Below are 23,175 nucleotides of genomic sequence, written 5' to 3' on the forward strand. Positions count from 1 at the left end.
TTACAATGTACACCTGTATTGCTGCCACCCTGCCACGCGTGAGGGATTGTGGGTACAACGCACGTCACTATAGGGATAGTGTTACAGACACGCCTTGTCGACGTCCCCTTTTCAACTACGAAAAACAAAATGCAATACTCCGCAGTGACCACTGGATGTCGGACCTATGCACAGCATGTGAATCTAAGCAGATACAACCATCAGGAATGCTTTTACGGTAAGTAATGCATTGTCATATTTTTTTAAAACACTGCCTTTTACACCAAGAGCTCACTCCACAAGGAACACTGGAGCTACTCTGGCCTTTATCTCAAATGTCCCCTTAGACCGCATTTGCAAAGCAGCTACATGGAGCTCAGTACACACCTTTACTCAGCACTACTGCATTGACACACGTTCCAAGACGGATACACAGGTGGGACAAGGAGTTCTAAAACATCTATTTGCTGCTACTCCTTCTCATGACCCACCACCTTCTCCTAACACTGCTCGCTAATCTATGCATAGCATGTGATCTAAGCAGATTCCACAAGCCTCAGAAGGGATACATTACTCAGCGTAATCATATTTCTGATGCTTGTATATGCTTTTTTCCACAAGCATAGTCGGTCGCATATCAGAGTTCCTTGAAAATTAAATCTAGTATATTCTTTCTGTCCTTTGTTAGCCGTTCTCCCGCAAGATCTTCAGCGACAGCATCGAGACGAACTACTATTGTCGACGACTACACCAACTCGTCTCGACAAACCTTTCCAACAGCCTCAGGCCTCAACGGGCCTCGGCCCTCACAGTAGGGAGAGTGGGGAGTGGTTCATTCTTTCTTCTTTCTTAAGAGACTGCATATTCCCTTGCATATTCCCTTCTCGACCCACTTATTTCATCAGGTTGCCTTCCCCATACACAATGGGGAATACACCTTCTAAGTTTTGCCCATCCTGTAATCATAAATTCCCTTGGAAAGACTTGCACGGGGGTGTCTCCCAAGGGATCAGGCCGAGGGACATTGCAAGTTGTGCAACTGTTCAGGCCCAAAACACTTAAGGACCGCAAAACAAAATGCTGAGGCCATCACGCCATGCAGGCGGAGGCCACCATGGACGTTGAGGGAGCCTCGAGCAACGGCAGCATCAACGTCTACAGTGATGCCGAAGGCGACCGGGATCCATGGGATAACCTGCGTGCAAGCCCCCGACCCAAACAGGCAGGCCGGCAGTTCTGCTACGGGGATGACACCCAGGAGCACTAGCACAACCAAAGCACACCACACCACACAACACACCTCCCACAACGAAAGTTGACCTCAATGTCAACCGGAAAGCCACACACGGCGTCAAGGGGAAGATCCGAAAGTTACCTGTCCTCTGGGCCATCAGGCTCGTGGTCGCCTCATGGCGGGCCCCTGAAACTAACAGTCAAGTCAGTTTCTGACACTGTGTCTAGAGTCACAAAGTCCTCAGACGCGGATGACCGGGCATCGAAAGGCGCGCCGACGGCCCTGTGCATGCTGAAAAACGACCATTGAAGGACGCGTCAAAACTGCACTGAGCCCGAAGACGAGTGAGCTCATTAAAAAAACACGTCCCAGACACACTATTGAAGAGTCGGATGTTGAAGAACCATAAGTCTTCTAAATCGCAGTGACAGGGCTCTAGTTTGGGGACTATGATCTAGGAGGAGGGCACTATTTAGGGGCTATGCGCCACAAGAAAACCCCTGCACCAGGACCAACACATACCAAAGTTCATCACAATGGACAGCAGAAATGATTGATAGTCATGAGACAGAAGTCTTCCCTAGCCAATTTCTTTGATGACCACCCCGAGGTCTTAGTAAACCTTCAGGATGCTCCACACAGTGGGCCAGCTACTACTCGCAGCCCCCCAGCAAGAGAGCCCCCAAAGACGCCACACTAGCTTCCACCTCACAGCAGGACTTAGGGCAGCTTGCTTATTATGACACCATGTAAGAAACTGGAAATTACACTGACCCGGAAGATCAAGGGGACATGGCTGATGTGGACCAATTTTACGATGACGAAGATGAGAATGTCTACGTCATACAGTCGCCAGATCGCTCTGACCCATCGGTGGCAGACTCACCAGTGGATAATCAAATACAGTACAATGACCTGCTTCTAAAAGCAGCAGAACATTTTAAAATCTATACACAAGAGACCTAGGTGGCCAAGGATTTTGTTGAGGACATACTGGGTGATAAAAAGTCTGCTACCCAATTCATCCCTCTACTTCAATCAGTACAGAGGCGCATCAAACCCTCTCTAATTACTCCAAATGTAACATGGGCAGTTAACCCGCGCATTGAGAACGTTTTCCGTCCAGATCCCTCCAAACCCCTTTACATCAGGGGACAGTTAAAACCAGACTCCTTAGTGGTGACAGCTACTAGAAAGAGAGCAGGAACACATCTAGCCTCTTCCGAAGCCCCTCCTGATAAGGAGAGTAAAAAGATATACACTTTTTGAAGAAAAGTAGCCTCTTTGGCAGCTCACCAGGCTAGAACCGCTAATAAAACCACCTTATTAGCTAGTTACAACTGTCACAAGTGGGATGAGATGACCGAGCAAATAACTTCAGTCCCAGAGCCCCTGAAAACACAACTGTCACTCTCCGTTTCAGAGGGTAAACAAATGGCAAACTGCATCCTCAAGAACAACTTGGATGCAGCAGACAACACAGGTAGAATAATAGCAGAGGGCATGTTGATCAAACGCCACACGTGGCCACGCTAGTCTGGCTACACGCTCGAGACTTAATATGCCCATAGAGCCCAATGTGTTTGGCAAAGCGGTGGAAGACGCTCTAAAGTGCACAAAAGAAGAATATCATCCTAAAATTATTAGGGCAACTCCCAATTAAACCCTCCAGACAAAGACGGGACTACAATTTTCACCATTTTAGAGGGAAAAACTCTCAACGTGCATCAGGTTACAACCAGGGTTAAAGCTCTTCCTGGGGGGGGTCATCACAGGGACAGTCCTCGCAACAAGGGTTTCAGAGGCCAAAGAAGGTCTCGCAGCAGGGGTAGATCCTCCTCCAGAGGCGGCTCAACACTCCCGAAGCAATGACCAACCGCTACAGGTTCCATCCCATGCTACTTCAGTAGGAGGCCGTATTTCTTTAACCAAGTATGGGTGGGAAATCGCCTCAGACAAGTGGTTACTTTCAACCGTGGTGGGCGGTTATTGTATCAAACTGTTACAGTAACCCACCAACCACCCACCAAGACAAGGAAAACTTCCAAGGAAGAACAGAGTAACCTGTTGGTAGAGGTGATAGCGCTTCTCTTAAAGGACGCTGTAGAAATTGTCCTGGCGAATCAGGTAAACAAGGGTATTTATTCTATGTACTTCCTTGTGCCAAAAAAAGACCTCACAATGCGCCCTGTCCTAGACCTGCCCCTGCAAACACCTATGTCAAGCCACAGAAATTCTGCATGACAATGCTACAGCAAGTAATCCCACTGCTAAAGCGAGGGGCGGGAGGGCTACATGGCAACTTTGGATATGAAAGATGCATACTTTCACTTTTCAATGATCCTAGCACACAGAAGATTCTTGCGTTTCAAAATGGCGAACCAGCACTACCAATTCAAGTTGCTGCCCTTCGGCATAGCATCCCTTCCAAGGGTATTCACCAAGGTACTGGCGGTGGTGGTGGCGCATCTACATAGGGAGTCAATCCTGGTGTACTCTTACCTGGACTGGACGTCTGGCTAATCACTGGGGAAAACCCCAAAATGTGCAAGCAAAATACCAAAAGAACAATCAATCTACTTTTTCAATTGGGTTTCTCAATCAACGAGAAAAAGTCAAGCCTTGTACCAAACAGTTCATAAAAACAGAAGAGGGTCTAGTCTTTCCGTCGAAAGAAAGAGTACAGAACATACTGCTGCAAATACCTCGGTATCTAGGTGGTCACCAAATTACGGTACGCAAAGCAATATGCCCGCTCGGGATGATGAATTCATGCATTTACCTGGTCACACACACACGATTGCAAATGCGCCCAATGCAAGAGTGGTTGGCGAAACAGTGGTCTGGAGCAAGCGGTCAGTGGGACGACCTAGTGGTCATTTCGCCAACCCTAGTACAAGCTCTACGCTGGTGGACGAAGGAAAACTTGTTGAAGGGAAAACCCTTCCACGACCCGGCAGTGCAAGCGGTTGTTAAAACAGACTCATCACTCACCGGGTGGGGGGGGCGCCCATTTCCTTCATCTCACAGCACATGGTATGTGGACTTAAATCACAGCCCAGAATCACATCAACCTTCTGGAACTTCTAGCAGTGCTCAAGGCAATACAAACCTTCCATGCACACCTGACAAATCAAACAGTACATATACTCACAGACAGCACCACTGCAATGTTTTACATTAACAAGCTGGGGGGCACACATTCTCCAAGTCTGTCCAAGTTAGCACAACAAATATGGAAGTGGGCACGCAAGCGGGGCAAGTTCCTAACATCACAACATGTTCCAGGGGAACTCAATTCTCTAGCAGACTCACTAAGCAGAGCTCCTCTACCAGAAGAGCACGAGTGGCAACTCGACAAAGATATCGTAGACTACATTTTCTCACAATGGGGCTACCCCCCTTTAGACTTGTTTGCAACAAGAGAAAACAAACAATGCCCAGACTTCGCATCCAGGTTTCCCCAACACAACTCCAAGGGGAACGTCCTGTGGATGAACTGGTTAGGGAAATTTGCCTATGCTTCCCCCCCCCCCAACTCCTCTAATGAGCAAAGTGGTGAACAAGATACACAAGGAACAAGTGACATTAATCCTAGTTTCTCCTTTGTGGGAGAGACATCCTTAGGCAATCAAACTCTTGTGCCCATTCAACATGCTCACACAGCACGGGGGACAACATTACACCCTCAAGCTCAGTCTATGAACTTGGAAGGTTGGCTCCTGAAATCAGAGTTCGGCCATTTAAATCTACCTTAAAGGTGTATGGAAATCCTCAAAGAGGCATGTAAAATAGACACTGTTTAACAAGTGGAAGAGATTTGTAATTTGGTGCCTGTCAAAACAAATAAACCCAATAGAATGTACTCCATCACACATTCTACACTACATGCTTCACTTACTCGACTCAGGACTAGTATTTAACTCAAAGTTCTTCTAGCGGCTCTATCCACCTACACCACTTCTCAAAGTAAGGTGTCCTGGTGGAAAATCCCAGTCATTAAGGCATTCATGGAGGGAGGCAAAAGACTCCACCCTCCTATTTCAAACCCCGCCACCAGGGTGGGACCTAAACGTAGTACTTGCAAAGCTCATAGGACCCCCTTTGAACCTATGCATATGTCCAGCCTTCAACACCTCACGTATAAGACAGCTTTTCTGGTGGCTATCGCCTCCATAAGGAGAGTCAGTGAACTGCAAGCTTTGTCAGTGCAAACCCCTTTCTTTGTTATCCACAAATACAAATTGGTATTAAGAACACACCCTAGGTTTTCACCTAAATTCATTTCAAAGTTCCATGTAAATCAGGGCATCGACCTACCAGCTTTCTTCCAAAATCCATCAAGCTCGGCTGAGAAAAAACTACATGCACTAGATGTGAGGAGTGCGGTCCTTTACTATGTAAACAAGACCAGACCGCTAAGGAAAACCGACCAACTGTTCGTATCCATATCTCCAGGCAGCGAAGGAGAAAACACCATGTCCAGATGGATAGTCCGATGCATACAGCTCTGCTACTCTCTATTAAATAAAACACTGCCTTTTCCAGCATGGGTTCTCGCATGGATTCACACGCTCATGAATATTCCACGTCGTCAAGCCGGGAATCCTCGGTAAAAGAAAAAAAGAAATTCACTTTCACTTACCAACTGTCTTTCTCCTATAAACCAATCACTGAGCTCTGGGTTATACTGCCCCAGCCAATGACTGCCCCCTCCCCAAACCCCTCCTCTGGCAGCCATCTTCAGATTTTTACCACACGTTAAAGTGTTCGTAGTCCTTGTGTTTTGCTACGTGAGCTTTTCTGCATTTTCGCACTTTTTCGTTAAAAAGTTCCTATTTTTATCAAATGGAGCCTTTGTGCTCTTTCGTTCCTTTGACCGGCAAGCAGGGATCAGTTTGTCAGCGTCTTTCATCGCCCCTCAAGGGCAAGAATCGTCGAGAGTTCATCAAAGATTCCAGAAGGCCATTGGGCCTACACCGCACGACCGACCATGTCGGAGGAGAAGGACGGAGGTTCTCTCTTCAAGCTCTGCTCCTGCTGCGGATTGAGGAATGTGTTTGTGGAGGACAAACATTCCCTGTGCCTCTCTATCCTTCCGGGCCACACGGAAACGGATTGTGAAATTTGTCTGGGGTTCACCAAACGCACCATCAAGGATCGGCATGTAAAGGGGATGTATTCCCAGCTTCAGCTATCGAGGCCTGTTTGAGCTTTTGATCAGCTCTATTAAGAAAATGGTGAATACATCCTTTACAGGGATCTGTACCAACAAGACTGAAGGATGCCTGGATCCCCCCATTGCTTAAAAAAACCAGGGCAGGATCCTAAAGGTCCCACTAATTACCGGCCAATAGCTAACTCGCCATTTTTATAGAAAATATTGGATAGAGCTGTCTATGAGCAAATATTGTGCCATATGAAAGACTACACGATTTTGAATGGAGGTCAGTCAGGCTTTAGACCAGGCTTTAGCACAGAATAGGCTCTACTCAAACTGAAGTCCAATATGATGTCTAATATCAACGAAGGGAAAACCATGTTGCTCATGTCACTGGACCTATCATCTGCATTTGATTTAGTGGACCACCCTCTGCTTCTGACCAGATTACAGGAGGTGGCCAAATTTAGTGATCAGTCGCAGGGGTGGATGCAGTTTTTTCTCAGTAACTAAACCATACGGGTATGTAGTAGGCAAGCGGAAGCAGATCCATCCATGCTGTGCTATGGCGTCCCGCAGGGGGCTTCTTTATCCCTGGTTCTGTATAAAATTTTCACGGCTCCACTTTTGCAGCTATTGGAGCAAAAAAGGATATGTTTCTCAAACTATGCCGATGATTTTCAATGCCTTATTCCTCTGTCAGGCAACTTTGAGAAAAATTCCATAATGGTGACAGAAACCTACAAACTGATAAGAGTGGATGGATATGAGTGGGTTGGCCTTGAACCACAAAAAAAGTTAATTTATGTAGGTTCTAGGCCTAGATTACTTAAGATTAATGCGGAATATGATACTTGCATTGCTATGCACGATATTCCCACTAAAGGAAAAATAATACTGGGTGTTGTATTTGATCAGACACTCTGCATGACAGCACAGGTTAATAGCCTTGTTTCGGTGTCAGCCTACTTTCGTATATTAGCCGATTTCTTTCTCAAAAGGGCTGTGAAATAGTCGCCCGGGCCATTATCTTGTCTAAAATAGATTACTGCAGTTCTCTACTAGTGGGGATTGGTAAAGGAGAATTTGCTAAACTCCAAGTTGTGCAAAACAGCAATATTAGAGCAATTATGGGGATGTGGAAGGGTGTGCATGTATCCGAGGTGTGGAGAAGTCTGTATTGGCTGCCCATTGTAGATAGGATCGACTTGAGGTTATTGACAATTCCCTATAAAGCCTTGGCAGGGCTTTGTCCCTGCATACATAGCCTGCAGACTCAAAAACAAACCAGAACCATGCATGCTGCGCTCAAGCAGTCTGAAATTGTTGCAAATATCAAAAGCCACACTTGAATTAGTTAAAACAAAAAAAAGGTGCCTTTTGGTTGGCTGCTCCCTTCAAGTGGAATGCCCTACCTGTTGAATTAAGAAGTTGCCTGTCTCTGGAGTGTTTTAACAAACAGCTTAAAATGCATCTGTTCAGTTAAATCCCTGGGTTAGAGCTTGTCAGCGCTGATGTTTAGACATGGTGCCATGTTTTCAGCTCCTTTGGCGCCCGTATGCCTCCTGGCCACTTTGGCAGCACCTTAAAAATAACGTAAAGGAAAGGTGGTTAGGGTCTTCCCTGATAATACCACCACGATGTTCTACATCCGGAAGCAGGGGGGAATCGGATCCCGGGCACTCTGCAGAGAGGCGCAGGACTTGTGGCATTGGGCCGTCGCCCAAGGAATGTTCCTCCTTTCTTTCCACCTGGCGGGATTCGACCCCATCGCCGACTCCTCAGCAGGGAGCTGCGCGCTTGCCACGAGCGGGAGCTTCAACAGGATCAAGTGGACAGCCTCTTCCTCAAATGGGGCAGACCCTAGATTGATCAGTTTGCGACGGCGACGAATTCCAAATACTAGAAATTCGCCAGCAGATTCAACCAACCGAGGACCATAGAGGACACGTTTTCCTTCCTGTGGGAAGGCCTCTTCTTGTACACATTCCCTCTGATGCAGCTCCTGCCACGACTCATCAATAACTCAGTGCCGATGCAGGATGATCCTCATTGCCCTTGTGTGGCCGAGGCAGATTTGGTTCCCGAACCTTCTCAGCATGTCGGCGTCGCCCACGGTCAAGCTGCCGGTGGTCGTGGATCTGTTCGCAAGAGAAGGAGGGGCAGTCCTGCACCACGAACCAGAATCGCTGAACCCGAAGGCTTGGCTCCTGTAGCCTTGGAGTTCGGAGGATACGAGCTGCCGGCAGGCTGTAGGGAGGTCGTTGCCAATGACAGAGCGTTGTTGACGCTGAAGTGCTACGGGCACAAGTGGAAATGTTTCGCAACGTGGTGCCGGATGCAGAAGATTGACCCTCTGAGGGTCACGGCCCCACAAATTCTTCTGTATTTGTTGTCCTTGGCCACGGTGGGTTGGTGCACGCCTCCATCAAGGTGCATCTGGCGGCTATCTCCCGCTACACCAGGTCTCCGGGACGGTTGTCTCTTTGGTCCCACCTTCTCATCAAGGAGTTCCTTAAAGGACAATATCGATCGTTCCCGCTGGTGAAGGCGCCTGCCCCGGCGTGGGAACTCAACATGGTACTGACTAGGCTCATGGGGGCCCACCCTCGAGCCTATGCATCAGGCCCCTCTCAGGTTCCTTTCATGGAAAACGGCTTTCCTAGTGGCCATCACATCTGCCAGGAGGCTAGGTTAGATCCAGGCGCTATCCTGCAAACAGCCGTATCTGACTTTTCACTACACAAGGGTGATGCTGCAGAAGCACCCCTCTTTCATGCCGAAGGTTCTGTCGGACTTCCACCTGAACAAGCTTTCCCAAAACTTTGTCGCTGGCTGAAAGGACTGTGCACTCACTGGATGTTGTTCGTGCTCTGAAGTTCTATGTGGCATGCACAGTTTCCCGAAGACATCTCAACTTTTCATGAACTTCGGTACTGTGAACCATTGGAAGGCCTTGTCAAGGGATTCCATCCCCAGGTGGCTCTCCGGCTGTATCACCCACTGTCACTGGTTGGGGAACCGACTGTTGCCTGGCCGTCCGAGAGCCCATTCTATCAGAGCGATCGCTGCGACGACGACGTTCTTGTCTGATGTGCCCCTGCTGGATATCTGCAGGGGTGCTACGTGGAGGTCCACGCACACCTTCACGAAATCTACTGCGTTAACAGTGATTACAGAGAGGAGTCCAGGGTCGGCCAAGCAGTGCTATGCACCCTGTTCGCTTGAAGGCGAGCCTGTTCCAGAGGCAAGTGTATTTTGCTTCTGTTGAGCCTTGCCACCTCATTGACTGGGGCAGTATGACCCAGAGCTCAGTGATTGGTTTATAGGAGAAAGTTTGTAAGTGAAAGTGAAACTGTTTTTTTCTTTTTTCCAACGATTCCCGCCCTGATGATGGGGAATATTCATGAGCATGTGAATCCATGCCAGACTCGTATTGGTGAACAACAGTTACAGGTAAGTAACTTGTTCCTTTCACACCAAGAGCCTACTCCTCCAGGGGTACTTGAGCTACCTTGGCTTTTATCGCAAACGTCCCGCTGGACGCCATTTGCACAAAGAAATTAGAGCTAGTTCTCTGTTCTTTTTGAAGCCGCTCCTTAACAACAACTTTGACAATGGTTTTCAAGGACCAATATCGTCGGACAAAGAACTTGCCTCGACGATCCTACAGCCTTGGAAGGCCGTTCCGGGTCTCGGCCCAGACATCAGGGAGAGTGGGGGCATGGTACACATCTTAGCCTACTAAGAGAATGCATTTTTCCCCTTCTCCACTTTATTATCGCCAGGCTGCCCTTCCAATTAATAATGGAGAATACATCCTATACATTCTCTCCCAGTTGTAACAATTTCCCTGGAAGGACTTGCACCAGGTGTGTGCACCCTCTGCCTTCCGAGGGGTAACGAGGTTCATTGTAAAGCTTGTAAGCTTTTTAAACCCAAGACCCTAAAGCACCGAAAAAGAAAGCACTGGGCCCACCAGCTGAGGCTGCTGTAGATGTGGAGGGTGCATCTACGGACGGCAGCATCAGCGTATTTTCGGATGACGAAGGCGATGGGGAACCTTTGGATTCCCACGTGCAAGCCCCCAACCTCAACATACAGGCCGGCGGCACTGTCACAGGGATGACACACGGCGGAATTAGCACAGACATGTCATCCCACACAAAACACACAACCCAAGTCTAAAAGTCGACAACAACACAGTCCCAGCCACGCACAACGTGAGGGGAAGGTCCACTAGCTCCCTGTCCTCTGGGTATTTGCGATCACGCTTGCCGCATGACAGGCCCCCAAGGTTGAGAGATACATCTGACTCAGATACCGTATCCAATACTGTTGCTGAAGACTGAGGGTCGAGAGACGCAGCTCTGGCATGCCGTCTGCCGAAAAACTACAATCTTCTTTAACGTCAAACGGCAAAACACCTGCAGATATCAAAATTGTCGCACTTGGTCAAGAAACATGTCCCTGAAACACTGCTTCAAGGGCGGACTTCGAAACACCATACTTTGGGAAAAAGAGTGCATCACAAAGGGAGAAAGACCGTGTTTCCCAGGCGAGTGTAATTTGTCTGCAACTATGAAACACAAGACGCAGCCTACATCAGAACTACCCCCTAATCCAGTCACTAACCCAAGTTCCTCACAGTGGTCTGCTGAGGATATAGACAGAGTGATGAGTATGTCCTTTATGGCCGATTTTTGTTGTTGAGAAAAACGCTCAATCTATGGGTAATCTTCAGAACACACCATCAGCTACCAGAGCGACAATCTCAAACCCCAGCAAAAAGAGCCCTGCCAGACACCCCTCAGCAGGACCCAAATCAGTTTTATCTCTGACCCCAATATGGATTCTGAGGGTCAAGGGAACATAGGGGAGGTAGATCATTATTTTGATGACGATTATGATGTCTACCTCTTACCCACTCCAGATCATGTAGAACCGTCAGTGGCAGATTCACCAGTGGACAACCAACTTCAATTTAATGACGTACTGCTAAAGGCAGCAGAGCATTTTCAAATTCAAACACAGGAAACCAAGGTCGACAAAGACTTTGTCGAGGACATATTGGGGAACAAAAAAGCAGTAACCCAATTTATCCCATTATTAAAATCTGTACAAAGAAGGATTCAACCCTCTCTAGAATCCCCTAACCTCACGCGGGCAGTGTTAGGGAGAATTCTCAGAAATGTGCTAATTCCCTCCACCTTAGAGACCCCCAGCAACTTTGCTGAGTTTTGAGGACTTGATTTTTTTAACCTGGAGAGAGTGTGACCCTTTTTTTCCCCACTCTCTCATGTATTTTAATGTGATTGTATATACTGTTTCTTTTGGTTGTGGAGTCTGACAAACTCCATAGGCATCATCTTTTACATTGTGTCACACAGCACCTTCAGTGAAGTGACACAGGGAAGTCTTCCAGATTTCCCAAATGTTTAACTACCTTCTCTGTGTTAAACTACTGTTTCCCAGAGCAGTAAAGTAAAATTTACTTTACTTACCATTGTAACTTGCTAGACCCAGCACACACTATTTTACAATCGAGTGCTGGAGGGGTTACATAGTATCCCATTTGTCTAGCTTCTCATATAACATTTTTATGTTTTTGTTAACCTTTTCTCACTGGATGGCTGGTGGCAGTGTTTTCGTTTGAACTACCATGGTGTGCATTTACTGCGGGCTGTGTTCAAGCTGCTGTAAAGCAACCACGGGTGCCATCTTTGTCAAAATGGCTCCTGGTCGTCTTTTTTGCCATTTCTTTGTGAAAAGGTCCTTCTAGAGATTTACTCTACGCGCCAAACCAGGTTTGGTCTCTTTGTTCATTTTGCCTTTGGCGGGATTCACAAGTGAAGCCCGCCTCTGGCTCCAGAGTGTCTGGGGTAGGCAGGAAGTGAGGTAGGTGCCCGAATCTCCCAGTGCTTAGTCTCTGTGGTGATTGGCCGGCGGACTGTCCGGCAAGGACAGCCACCCTGCTGGGTGACTGACAGCTCGGCTGGAATGAATGGGAGAGAACTGAATAAAAGGCGAGTCCTTTGGCATGGAAGGCAGTCGACCACTGGACGAAGGAACTGAAGAAGAACTTGAAGAGGACGCCTGCTGCAACTCATGGACCGTTGGTTTGCCTGGTGAAGCCGTGCTGCAGTGCTGAAACGCCAAGTTTGCATCGACAGAGAAGCCCCTGCAAGGACGAGTTCTCCATTTGAGTTGGTGGGACCAATCAACTCCAAAGTAAGCCACCTGGACATCCATCTCGGAGCTGGTTGAATTTCCACAGAGTTGCTGCTGGAAACAGTATAGCCAGGGAGAGGAACACCAGATTGTGTGTGTTGCTTTTAAGCTGGCCTAGAGGTTTTGGAAGATCCTCCGGACTCCCAGAAAGCGGGACTGACCAAGCCTGAGCCCCCTCAACAGAATGCGGGACCGCAGAAGCAAGGAAAGTCTCGACAGCCAGGAACCGCAGTGTTGCTATTTGCGATAGACGCGAGGAGCTGAAACACTGAACAGCCACTGAAAGTGAAGTTTGCCGGTTGTGATTTTTTACCCTCCCAGTGCCCTGACGTCCTCCCTCTTGTTGTCCCCACGACTGAGGCCCAGGAACAGTGAGATCTGCAGAGCTGCACCGGAACAGAAGTCATCGGCTGCATCTTTTTCTTCATTTTAAGGTACTGTAAAAAGTCTGAGAGAACTTACCTCTTACTGTAGAGTGCTTTCAACTTCTACAACTCACAAGTCTAATCAGCTTGTGGCCGTACATTTGATTCTTCTTTTCATCAAAGACTCCTAAGAACTTGTGTAAAGACTGTTCCATTTACTTACCAGAAGTGCTTCATCCTATCCAAGACTTTTGCCCTTTGACTTTGGCTTAGCCTATTGAATTGTATGACTCTTCTTGGAGGATCCAAAAGTATTTGCCTGCTTAAGAATATTTGTGGTCTCTTGGTGTTTTAATAACCTTTTCCTTTTGCCAACTTCTAAGAGTATTCTAAATGCCAACATTAAGATATTAATGTTCCCAGCACCCTAGGTATTGAAGTCGCCTGTGGGTGTAGGTTGTGTCTATAGGCCATCCCAAAAGGGTCTTTACTGATTGAAACTAAGAGTGTACAGTATTGAAGTGTATTTGTGTGTTACTATGTTATGTTAAGTCATTTATAGGGCGCCATGCCCAAGGGCATCCAGGCGCCATCAGAGGGAGATCTCATGTACAGAGTTGTGTGTAGTGGTCCCATAGGGTACTGCATACAAAATGTGCCTAACGGGCAGTAAACCCCAGAATTGAGAAGATGTTCTGCCCAGCCCCTTCAGATCCCCTCTACGTAAGGGGTCAATTAAAACCAGATTCACTGCTAGTTACCACGACAAGGAAAAGGGCAGTAATACCACTCGCTTCGTCAAAAGAACGCCCTGATAAAGAGAGTAAGAAACTATACACTTTCGGATGGAAAGTGGCCACCTCTGCAGCTTTTCAAACACGAATTGCCAACAACCCGGCTCTGCTGGCCAGTTACAACTGCCACAAGTGGGAGGAAATAGCCATCTTAATGACCTCAGCACCAGAACCATTCAAATCTCAATTGTCCCTCGCAGTAGCAGAGGGGAAGGCTGTATCTAACTGCTTCTTAAAAAATAATTTCGATGCAGCTAACAAGACTGACGGAATTATAGCAGAGGGCAAAATTATAAAGGGCCATGCATGGCCGCACCAGTCAGGATTCAAATTAGAGACACAGGCAACCCTCCTCAATAGGACGGTAGAGCCTAACGTGCTTTTTGGCAAAACAGTAGAAGATGCATTAAAGAGTGCAAAGGAAGAGTATGACACTAAAGTCTCTGGGTCAACTCACCAATAAGCCCTCAGGCCAAAGGGGTGGAAATAATTTTCGTAGTTTCAGGGGCCAGAATTCGCAGAGGGGATCCTGATGCAACCAAGGTCAGGGTTCATCCTGGGGTTCCAATCAAGGACCATCATCTCAAGGTTTCCAGAGGGGCCAGCGAAGATCTTGCAGCCAGGGCAGGTCCTCCTCTTCCAGGGGTGGGTCCACACCCCCAAAGCAATGACCACCCGCTTAAGGTACTCTCCCATGTCACTCCAGTAGGACAGATAACAGACTTCACCCACGCATGGGATGGAATCACCTCGGACAAGTGGGTGCTTTCTACTGTAGCGAGCGGTTATCGCATTGAACTACTGCAGCAACCCTCCTTCCACCCCCTGTGACAAAGAGCCACCACAAGGGAGGAACAGTGGATACTCCTGGATGAGGTTGCATCGCTGCTGTTAAAGGACGCTATCGAAATCGTGGGTAAACAGGGGTATTTATTCAACGTACTTCCTTGTGCCCAAAAAAGATCGGACAATGCGCTCTGTATTAGATCTGCGCCCTGCAAATACCTATGTCAGAGAAGCAATACCAGTGTACCCATACCTGGACGACTGGCTGATATCGGGGGGGTGAGGGGGGGTCAACCCAAATTTGCAAGCAAAATACACAAAGAACAATCAACCTTCTTTTTCAATTAGGCGTCTCGATAAATGAGAACAAATCGAGCCTTCTACCAAACAAGACAAAACAGTTCTTAGGAGCTGTCCTAAAAACAGAAGATGGGCTAGTCTTTCCATCAAAGAAAAGAATCCAAAACAAACTGCTGCAAATACCTCCGTATCAAGCTGGTCAGCAGGTAAGTGTATGCAAAGCTATGCGTTTCCTCAGCATGATGGCATCTTGCATTTACCTGGTCCCACACTCACGATTGCGCCCGATGCAGGCGTGATTAGCGAAACAGTGGTCTCGGGCAAATATTCAGTGGGACGATCTAGTGGTCGTTTCGCCAACACTAGTACAAGCCTTACGCTGGTGGGCAAAGGAGAACCTGTTGATGGGAAAACACTTCCACAAGCCGGCGTTGCAAGCGGTAGTGACAACGGACGCATCACTCTCTGGGTGGGGGGGGCACATCACCTTCGTCTCACAGCACATGGTGTGTGGGCTCACATCACAGCACAGAACCATATCAACCTTCTGGAACTTCTAGCAATATTCAAAGTACTTCAAGCCTTCAAAGCACATCTAACAAATTAGTTGGTACAAGTTCTCACAGAAAGCACCACTGCAATGTTTTCAGTGTCTGTGTCCTGCGTCGATGACGTTGATCTGCTGTCCTCGAGGGCCTCCGTCGAGCCAACGTCACCAGATGTTATGAGTAGGACGCATGACGCCCATAGCCTCAGTTCCGTTTTTTCCGCGAACGTGTTCGCTTCCGAGATCTCAGCGCGCCTCGGTTCTTCTGAGTTATTCTATGGGTTCTTCGAACCCGCTTGTTTGTGAAGATTTCCTGATGTCTTTGTCTTCTTCTACCCCGCGGCCGGGTTTCAAGAAATGTCGGGACTGCCGTTCCAAGATGTCGCTGACGGACCCGCACAACGCCTGCCTCTGGTGCCTCGGTGAGGACCATGCCACGGATGATTGTGACGATTGCCAGTCCTTGACATCGAAGGCCTTGGGGGAGCGTAAGAAGCTTTCTGTCGGTAAGGTGTCCAAGCCCCGGAAGTCGAAATCCACTGGGCTTTCGACTGACGATTCGAGGGGCAGCTCTCTGCATCGTTGGCGTAAGTCCAGGGGCTCTCGGTACCAGAGTCGGTCCCGCCATTCCTCTGCCTCTTCGAGGCACTCAAGGAAGCGCCGTCACCGGTCGCCTTCCCTGTCCTTGTCTGAGGACTGCGCCCGTCGGCAGGTTGCTTGTTTGGTTACATTCGTAAGGAGATGATGGCGATTTTTCAGTCGCACGGCTCCGTTCCGTACGCGCCGTCGAAAGACGCCGGCGGGGAACGTGCTAGATCCACCATTCGCACGCCTTTCGGGCTCGAGCGGTCGGCGCGATCACCGGGAACCTTCGAGGTCCCGGTCGGACAAGGTGGATCGCTCTAGCCATGCCTGCTCCAGATCCCGATCCTTGACGCCATCGAGACCGTCTGAGCCTGTGAGGTCTTCGAAGAAGACGTCGATGCCTTCTCGCCGAGACCGTCGAAGGACTCTCTCGAGGCTCTGCCTCCGAGGAAGCCATTGACGCCGACGATGTCGAAGGACACGCTTGGGGCTCCGCCCTCGAGGCCTGTGTCGAAGCCATCGGCGCCACGCTCGACGCCGATTCCGTTGACACCCTCAACACCTTTAGAGGAGGATTTCTCAGAGTTGCCCCGGAGACCGGTGGAAATCCCGAGGAAGGCTCTGGCCAAGTCCAAACACAGGCCTTTTTCTGTGCCCTCATCCAGGGATTTATTCCAGCCTCTTGATTATATTTCTGAGGTGGATGAAGGGTCCGAGGAAGGGTTGGTTCCTGATGAGGTTCCTGACGACCTCTTATCTGGTCATATCCAGTTGGAAGACCTGCGTCAGTCTCTGCATGTCGCCAGTGGTCTGGACACCTCTCAGGAGGTGGAGTTCGGTAGGCCTGAGCCTGGCACGCATGCCGAGTCCTCGTACCGGCGGTTTATGTCGAGGTTGACCGAGTATTTGGGGTGGTCTGCACCACCAGTCGATTTTATGCAGGATGACCTGACAGATGGCTTGGACCAAGGTCCACCAACTGACCCGGTTCTGCCTTTCCATATGGCCTTGCAAAGAAGGGTGGCAGCGGCTTGAACTGCTCCGGAGAGTCTCCCGGCAGTGAGCAAGTCTTTGCCGAAAAAATACCGTCCAGCCAGTAGCGACCCCAGCTACTTGTCTACGCACCCCACTCCGGAGAGTTTGGTGGTGCAGGCGGCTACGGCCCCAGCAAAACAGGTGTCGTACCCTACCATCCCTCCTGATAGGGACAACAAGCGTTTTGATGGCTGGGCGAAGAAAGTGTTTTCTTCAGGGGGGTATGGCTTTACAGGCAGCCAACTCTGTGTGTGCCTTAGGACGTTTCACTCACACTCTGTGGAATTGTGTGTCTTTGGCAGCTGAACATATTCCCGAAGGGGAGGAACAGGATGGTTTTCTTGCTCTCGTTCAGGATGGCAAGGATGCCATGTGTGAATCCGTTCAGTCGGGTCTGGACATGGTCGATTATGTCAGCCGGTCCATGGCGGTGAGCACCGTAATGCACAGATTTGCGTGGTTGCGGAAGTCGGGGTTTGCTCCTGATGTACAAGCCCGGCTTCTCAACATGCCCTTTGATGGTGAACATCTTTTTGGCAGCAAGGCTGACGAGAGCCTTGAGAGGTTGCAGACCTCCAAAGCTGCAGCGAAGTCGTTGAGCGCTGCTGTTCGCCAACCTCCACCTTTTTGTCCTAGGGGACAGCAATGGAGGGGAGGTTCCTTTCGATACTACTCTTCCTTTGGTAGATCGAGAGGAGCTGCAAGTCAAAGGAGCCACCGTAGGAGTACCAGAGGTGGAAAACAAGGTTCTCGTGGTGCCAAGGCCGCTCGGGCAGTTGCCTCTTTACCCTCAGGCAATGCCGCAGCCGCTTCAGCTCAGTCATGAGGCCATGTCCCATGGTTCACCGGTTGGGGGAAGGCTGGCGCAGCATCTTATAGAATGGCATGCCATTATTTCAGATGTGTGGGTTCTGGAGATCATAGCCCACGGCTACTGTCTTGCTTTCCGGCAGAGGCCTCACGACAATCCACCAGGGAATCTCTTTGAAGAGTCCGGATCTGCTCCTTGCACAGGAAATCGAATTCCTGCTGGAGAAAGGCGCCATAGAACTGGTGCCTGTAGCGGAGAGGAACAAGGGATGGTATTCCCCTTATTTTTTGATTTCGAAGAAAGATGGGGGATTGAGACCCATCATGGACTTGCGTGGTTTGAACAAGCTCCTCAGGAAGGATAAGTTCAAGATGGTTACTCTCTCTCAATTCCTCCAGGCCCTTCAACTTCAGGACTGGTTGGTGTCTCTCGACCTCAAGGACGCTTACTTTCATGTGCTGATTCATCCCAAGCACAAGAAGTTCCTGAGGTTCGCGGTTGGCGACTCGCATTTTCAGTTTCAGGTCCTGCTGTTCGGATTGACCTCCGCCCCAAGGGTCTTCACCAAGCTCATGGTGGTGGTGGTGGCGGCAGCGTATCTCAGGAAAGGGGGGATTCACGTCTACCCCTACCTGGACGATTGGTTGATCAGGGCGCTATCCGGAGCAAGTCCTGGATCATCTGTCAGTCACCTGCCACTCCCTTCACAAGCTGGGCTTCTCCCTCAACTTAAAGAAGTCCCACTTGACGCCAACCCAGCGGCTCCAGTACATCGGAGCAGTGCTTGACACATCCCCGGGGCAGTGTTTCCCTCCCCCGGTGAGGGCTCATCACATTCTGCAGATGGTGCACACGTTTCAACATGCCCAGAGTCTCCCAGCGTTCAAGTTCTTGAGGTTGCTCAGCCTCATGGCATCCTGCATTCTTCTGGTGCCAGAGGCCAGGTTGCGGATGAGATCTCTGCAATGGGCTCTCAAGCTCCAGTGGTCGCAGTCCTCCGGCAGGATATCGGACCCCGTTCAGGACCGCCCTCGGTCGCCCAGGATCTTCTGTGGTGGGCTGTCGAAAGCAATCTGATGAAGGGGGCTCCATTTTGGCTAACCTGGCCGGAGGTAACCATCGTGACGGACGCGTCCCTCATGGGATGGTGAGCTCATGCCAATGAGTTGATAGTCAGCGGTCGTTGGTCTCCGTCGGAGTCCAGACTCCATATCAATCTGTTGGAGGTGAGGGCCATCAGGCTAGCCCTGAAGGCTTTTTTGCCATCTGCGCGAGGGAAGAATGTCCTGATCCTGACGGACAACACATTGGCTATGCACTACCTCAACAAAAAGGGGCAGGGGCAGGGTCTCTCCCTCTGTGCAGCGAGGCAATGCAGCTCCGGTTCTGGGCCATCCAGCAGGAAATTTCGATCTCGGCAGTTCATCTGGCCAGAGACAAAAACGCGGCGGCGGACGCTCTGAGCAGACAGAGCACGGTCTGTCACGAGTGGGAGCTGGCTCAGATTCTCCTGGAGATCTTCACCCTTTGGGGGACCCCATAAGTGGATCTCTTCGCCACAAGTGTCAACCAGAAGTGCAAAAGATTCTGCTTGCGGGAATTTCCTCCAAGAGGAGCCTTAGGGGACGCGTTACTAGTGGATTGATCCTTCCCACTGCTGTACGCGTTTCCTCCCATCCTCGTCATTCCGCAAGTGCTACGGAGGTTACCGAGGTTCGGTTCCCGGATGGTCCTCATTGCTCCGGCATGGGCCAGGAGAACATGGGAACCGGACCTTCTCGACATGTCCATCTGCCGTCCACGCCGTGTTCCCTACCAAGACGATCTGCTCTCACGGGAGGGGGGGGGGGTCAGGTTCTCCATCCAGAGGTCAAGTCCCTCAACCTTCATGCTTGGCTTCTGAAAGGTTGAGGTATAAGGATTGGGACCTCCCTGAAGACGTGATGGAGGTGTTGCTTTCGGCCAGAAGGCCCGCAACAAAGTCCCTGTGCCGTTGGCGAAAGTTCTGCGACTGGTGCAGGGTTAAGAATGTGGATCCTTTTTCATGTGCCATTGCTGTGGTTCTGTGTTTTTTGCTTTCGTTAGCCCACAAGGGCCTGCATGTGGGTACCATTAAAGGTTACCTGGCGGCGCTGTCCATATTTAAGCGCTCGTCTCGGGAGTGTTCTTATTTTAAGATTCCTTTGATTTCTCAGTTTCTCAAAGGGCTCACTAATGTGTTCCCACCGTCACCTTTCCAGGTACCCGGTTGGGATTTGAACCTGGTTCTAAAATTCCTAATGGGAGCTCCGTTTGAGCCTTTACATTCTTGTCCTTTGAGACTGCTAACCTTGAAAACTGTATTTTTAGTTGCGGTTACTTCTGCTCGCAGAGTGAGTGAGTTGCAGGCACTTTGTTAAGCCACCCTTCACAGTGTTTCATAAGGACAGGGTTGTCCTTCGGGTTCGTCCTTCCTTTCTTCCGAAAGTTGTGTCGTAATTTCATTTAAGCCAGAAGGTCATTCTTCCGGCGTTCTATCCTCGTCCACATCCTGGTAAGGAAGAGGAGAGGCTCCATAGGTTGGATCCTAGGAGAGCTTTAAGTTTCTACATTTCATGCATGTTCCGGGTCAGAGTGGACGATCAGCTCTTTATCGGATACGCTGGAAGGCGTTTGGGACAAGGTGTTACTAAGCAGACTTTGTCTAGATGGATTATCTTGGCAATTTCTGAATGTTACCGCTTGGCGGGTAAGGACACTCCGGGAGACTTACGGGCACATTCTACTAGGGGTGTGGCTGCCTCTACTGCTCTGCAGAGGGGTGTTCCTGTTCGTAACATTTGTGAAGCAGCCACATGGGCTTCTGTCCATACTTTTGTAAGACACTACTCCCTAGATTCTATCCATGGGCAGGATCTGGCCTTTGGCAAGGCGGTCCTTTACTCTGCAATTTAAATGGGCATTCTAAATTCCTGAATTCTAAATTCTTTCCCCTCCTCCATACGTTGGTACTGCTTTGGGAGTCTGTCGTAGATATGGAATATGTCGGAGGAACCAATTTCCTCGAAGAACAAGTTACTTTCTTACCTGGTAACGTTCTTTCGATGGGATGTTCCGACGACGTATTCCATATCGTACCCTCCCAGCCTGCCCCGCTACGGAATTTCTTATGCGATTGCAGCTTACGTTTCCACAAGGCTTTCTGTGGTCATACTGGCAGAAGATCGGTGCCACACGTTCTGGGAAAAAACTACAACTGAGGCTACGGGCGTCGTGCGTCCTACTTATAACATCTGGTGACGTCGGCTCGCGGAGAGGCCCTTGAGCTTGAGGACAGCGTATCGACGTCATCGACGCAGATGCCGAAAATGTTCCGAAGCGGCACAGCTGTGGTGATTACCTGTCCTAGATATGGAATACGTTGTCGGACCATCCCATCGAAAGAACGTTACCAGGTAAGAAAGTAACTTGTTGTTTTCTCACAGTGGGGTTTCCTCACGCTAGACTTGTTCGCTACAAGAGAAAACAAGCAATGCCCAGACTTCGCGTCCAGGTTTCCCCAACCAGACTCCAAGGGGAACGCCCTATGGATGAGTTGGTATGGGAAATTTGCCAGCGCTCCCCCCCCCCCCGCCACCTCCCAACTCCACTTCTGAACAGGGCAGTGAACAAGATTCACAAAGAACAGATGACGCTGATCCTAGTTGCTCCAACGTGGGCGAGACAACCTTGGTATCCACATCTGCCCAAACTGGCAATGTGCGATCCAATCAAGCTCCCCTACCAAACCAACTTGCTTTACCAACACGGGGGGACAACATTACACCCTCAACCTCACTCACTGAATTTGGCAGCATGGCTCCTGAGGTCAGAGTTTGGACAACTTAACTTACCTCAAAGGTGTATGGATATCCTCAAGGAGGCACGTAACCCAAATATCAGACACTGTTATTTTGACAAGTGGAGATTATTTGTAATTTGGCGCCAGTCAAAACAAATAAACCTGATAGAATGTACTGCAACTCACATTCTTCACTACATGCTCCACTTATTAGACTCAGGGTTGGTATTTAACTCAATAAAGGTTCACCTGGAGGCACTATCTGCATACGCCACCTCTTAGAGTAAAATATCTTGGTGGAAGATTCCTGTCATTTAGGCATTCGTGGAGGGAGAGACTACGCCCTCAATGTAGTACTTGCAAAACTAATATGAGCCCCCTTTGAGCCTTTGCATAAGTCAAGCCATAAACATCTCATGTATAAAACGGCTTTCTAGGTGGCAATCACCACCATAAGAAGAGTCAGCGAACTTCAAGCATTATCCGTGCAAGACCCTTTCTTTGCTATCCACAAAGACAAATTGGTTTTAAGAACACACCCTAGGTTTTCTCCTAAATTAATTAAAAAATTCCACGTAAACCAATCCATCGAGCTACTGGCCTTCTTTCAGAACCCAGCTAGCTCAGCTGAGAAAAAACTGCATACACTAGATGTAAGGAGGGTGGTCCTTTACTATGTAAACATGACCAGACGCTCAGAAAAACAGACCAACTGTTTGTCTACGTAGCACCAGGCAGAGAAGGAGACCACATCTCCAAGAATGCCATCTCCAGATGGATAGTCAGATGCATACAGCTCTGCTACTCTTTATCAAGCAAAACACTGCCTTTCATAGCAAGAGCTCTCTCTACAAGGGGTACAGCAGCTACTCTGGCCTTTATCGCAAACGTCCCACTGGACGCCATTTGCAAAGCAGCTACATGGAGCTCAGTACAAACTTTCACTCGGCACTATTGCATTGACATACACTCTAAAGCAGATACTCAGGTGGGACAAGTGGTTCTAAAACATCTCTTCATAGCTGGACCGTCTCACAACCCACCACCTTCTCCTAACACTGCTTGCTAATCTATGCATAGCATGTGATCTAAGCAGTTTCCACAAGCCTCAGAAGGGATACATTACTCACCGTAATCGTATTTCTGATGCTTGGATCTGCTTAGATTGACATGCGTCCACCCTTCCTCCCCTTGGAGTAGAAGGTGCATAGATGTTTTCTAAGCGTCATTGGGCTTTATCCGACACATAACTGCTTTAATACACCTGTACTCACGCCACACTTCATGCAACCTCATGTCAAAAACAAAGCAATCTGAGGGTCCTCGACGCGTTAACGACCATGGGTACAGTAGACGTCACACTAGGAATAGTATTACTGGCACGCCCTGTCAACGTCCCTTTTCAAGTTTCGAAAACTAAAACTGTAATACTCCGAAACTTCCACTAGATGTCGGCCTAAGAATAGCATGTGAATCGAAGCAGATGCAAGCATCAGCAATAAGACTACGGCGAGTAATGTATCCCAT

At 49.1% G+C, this 23,175-nt stretch overlaps 1 protein-coding gene across 2 annotated transcripts in view; it reads left to right on the top strand.

Moving 5' to 3' along the window:
- Positions 1-23,175, top strand: part of ECPAS (Ecm29 proteasome adaptor and scaffold) — a 3,148,361-nt gene that overhangs the window by 441,965 nt on the left and 2,683,221 nt on the right. The gene's annotated exons all lie outside the window — the stretch shown is intronic.

This window comes from Ambystoma mexicanum, chromosome 6q (genome assembly GCF_040938575.1).
Source record: "Ambystoma mexicanum isolate Mex_15411 chromosome 6q, UKY_AmexF1_1, whole genome shotgun sequence".
NCBI lineage: Eukaryota > Metazoa > Chordata > Amphibia > Caudata > Ambystomatidae > Ambystoma > Ambystoma mexicanum.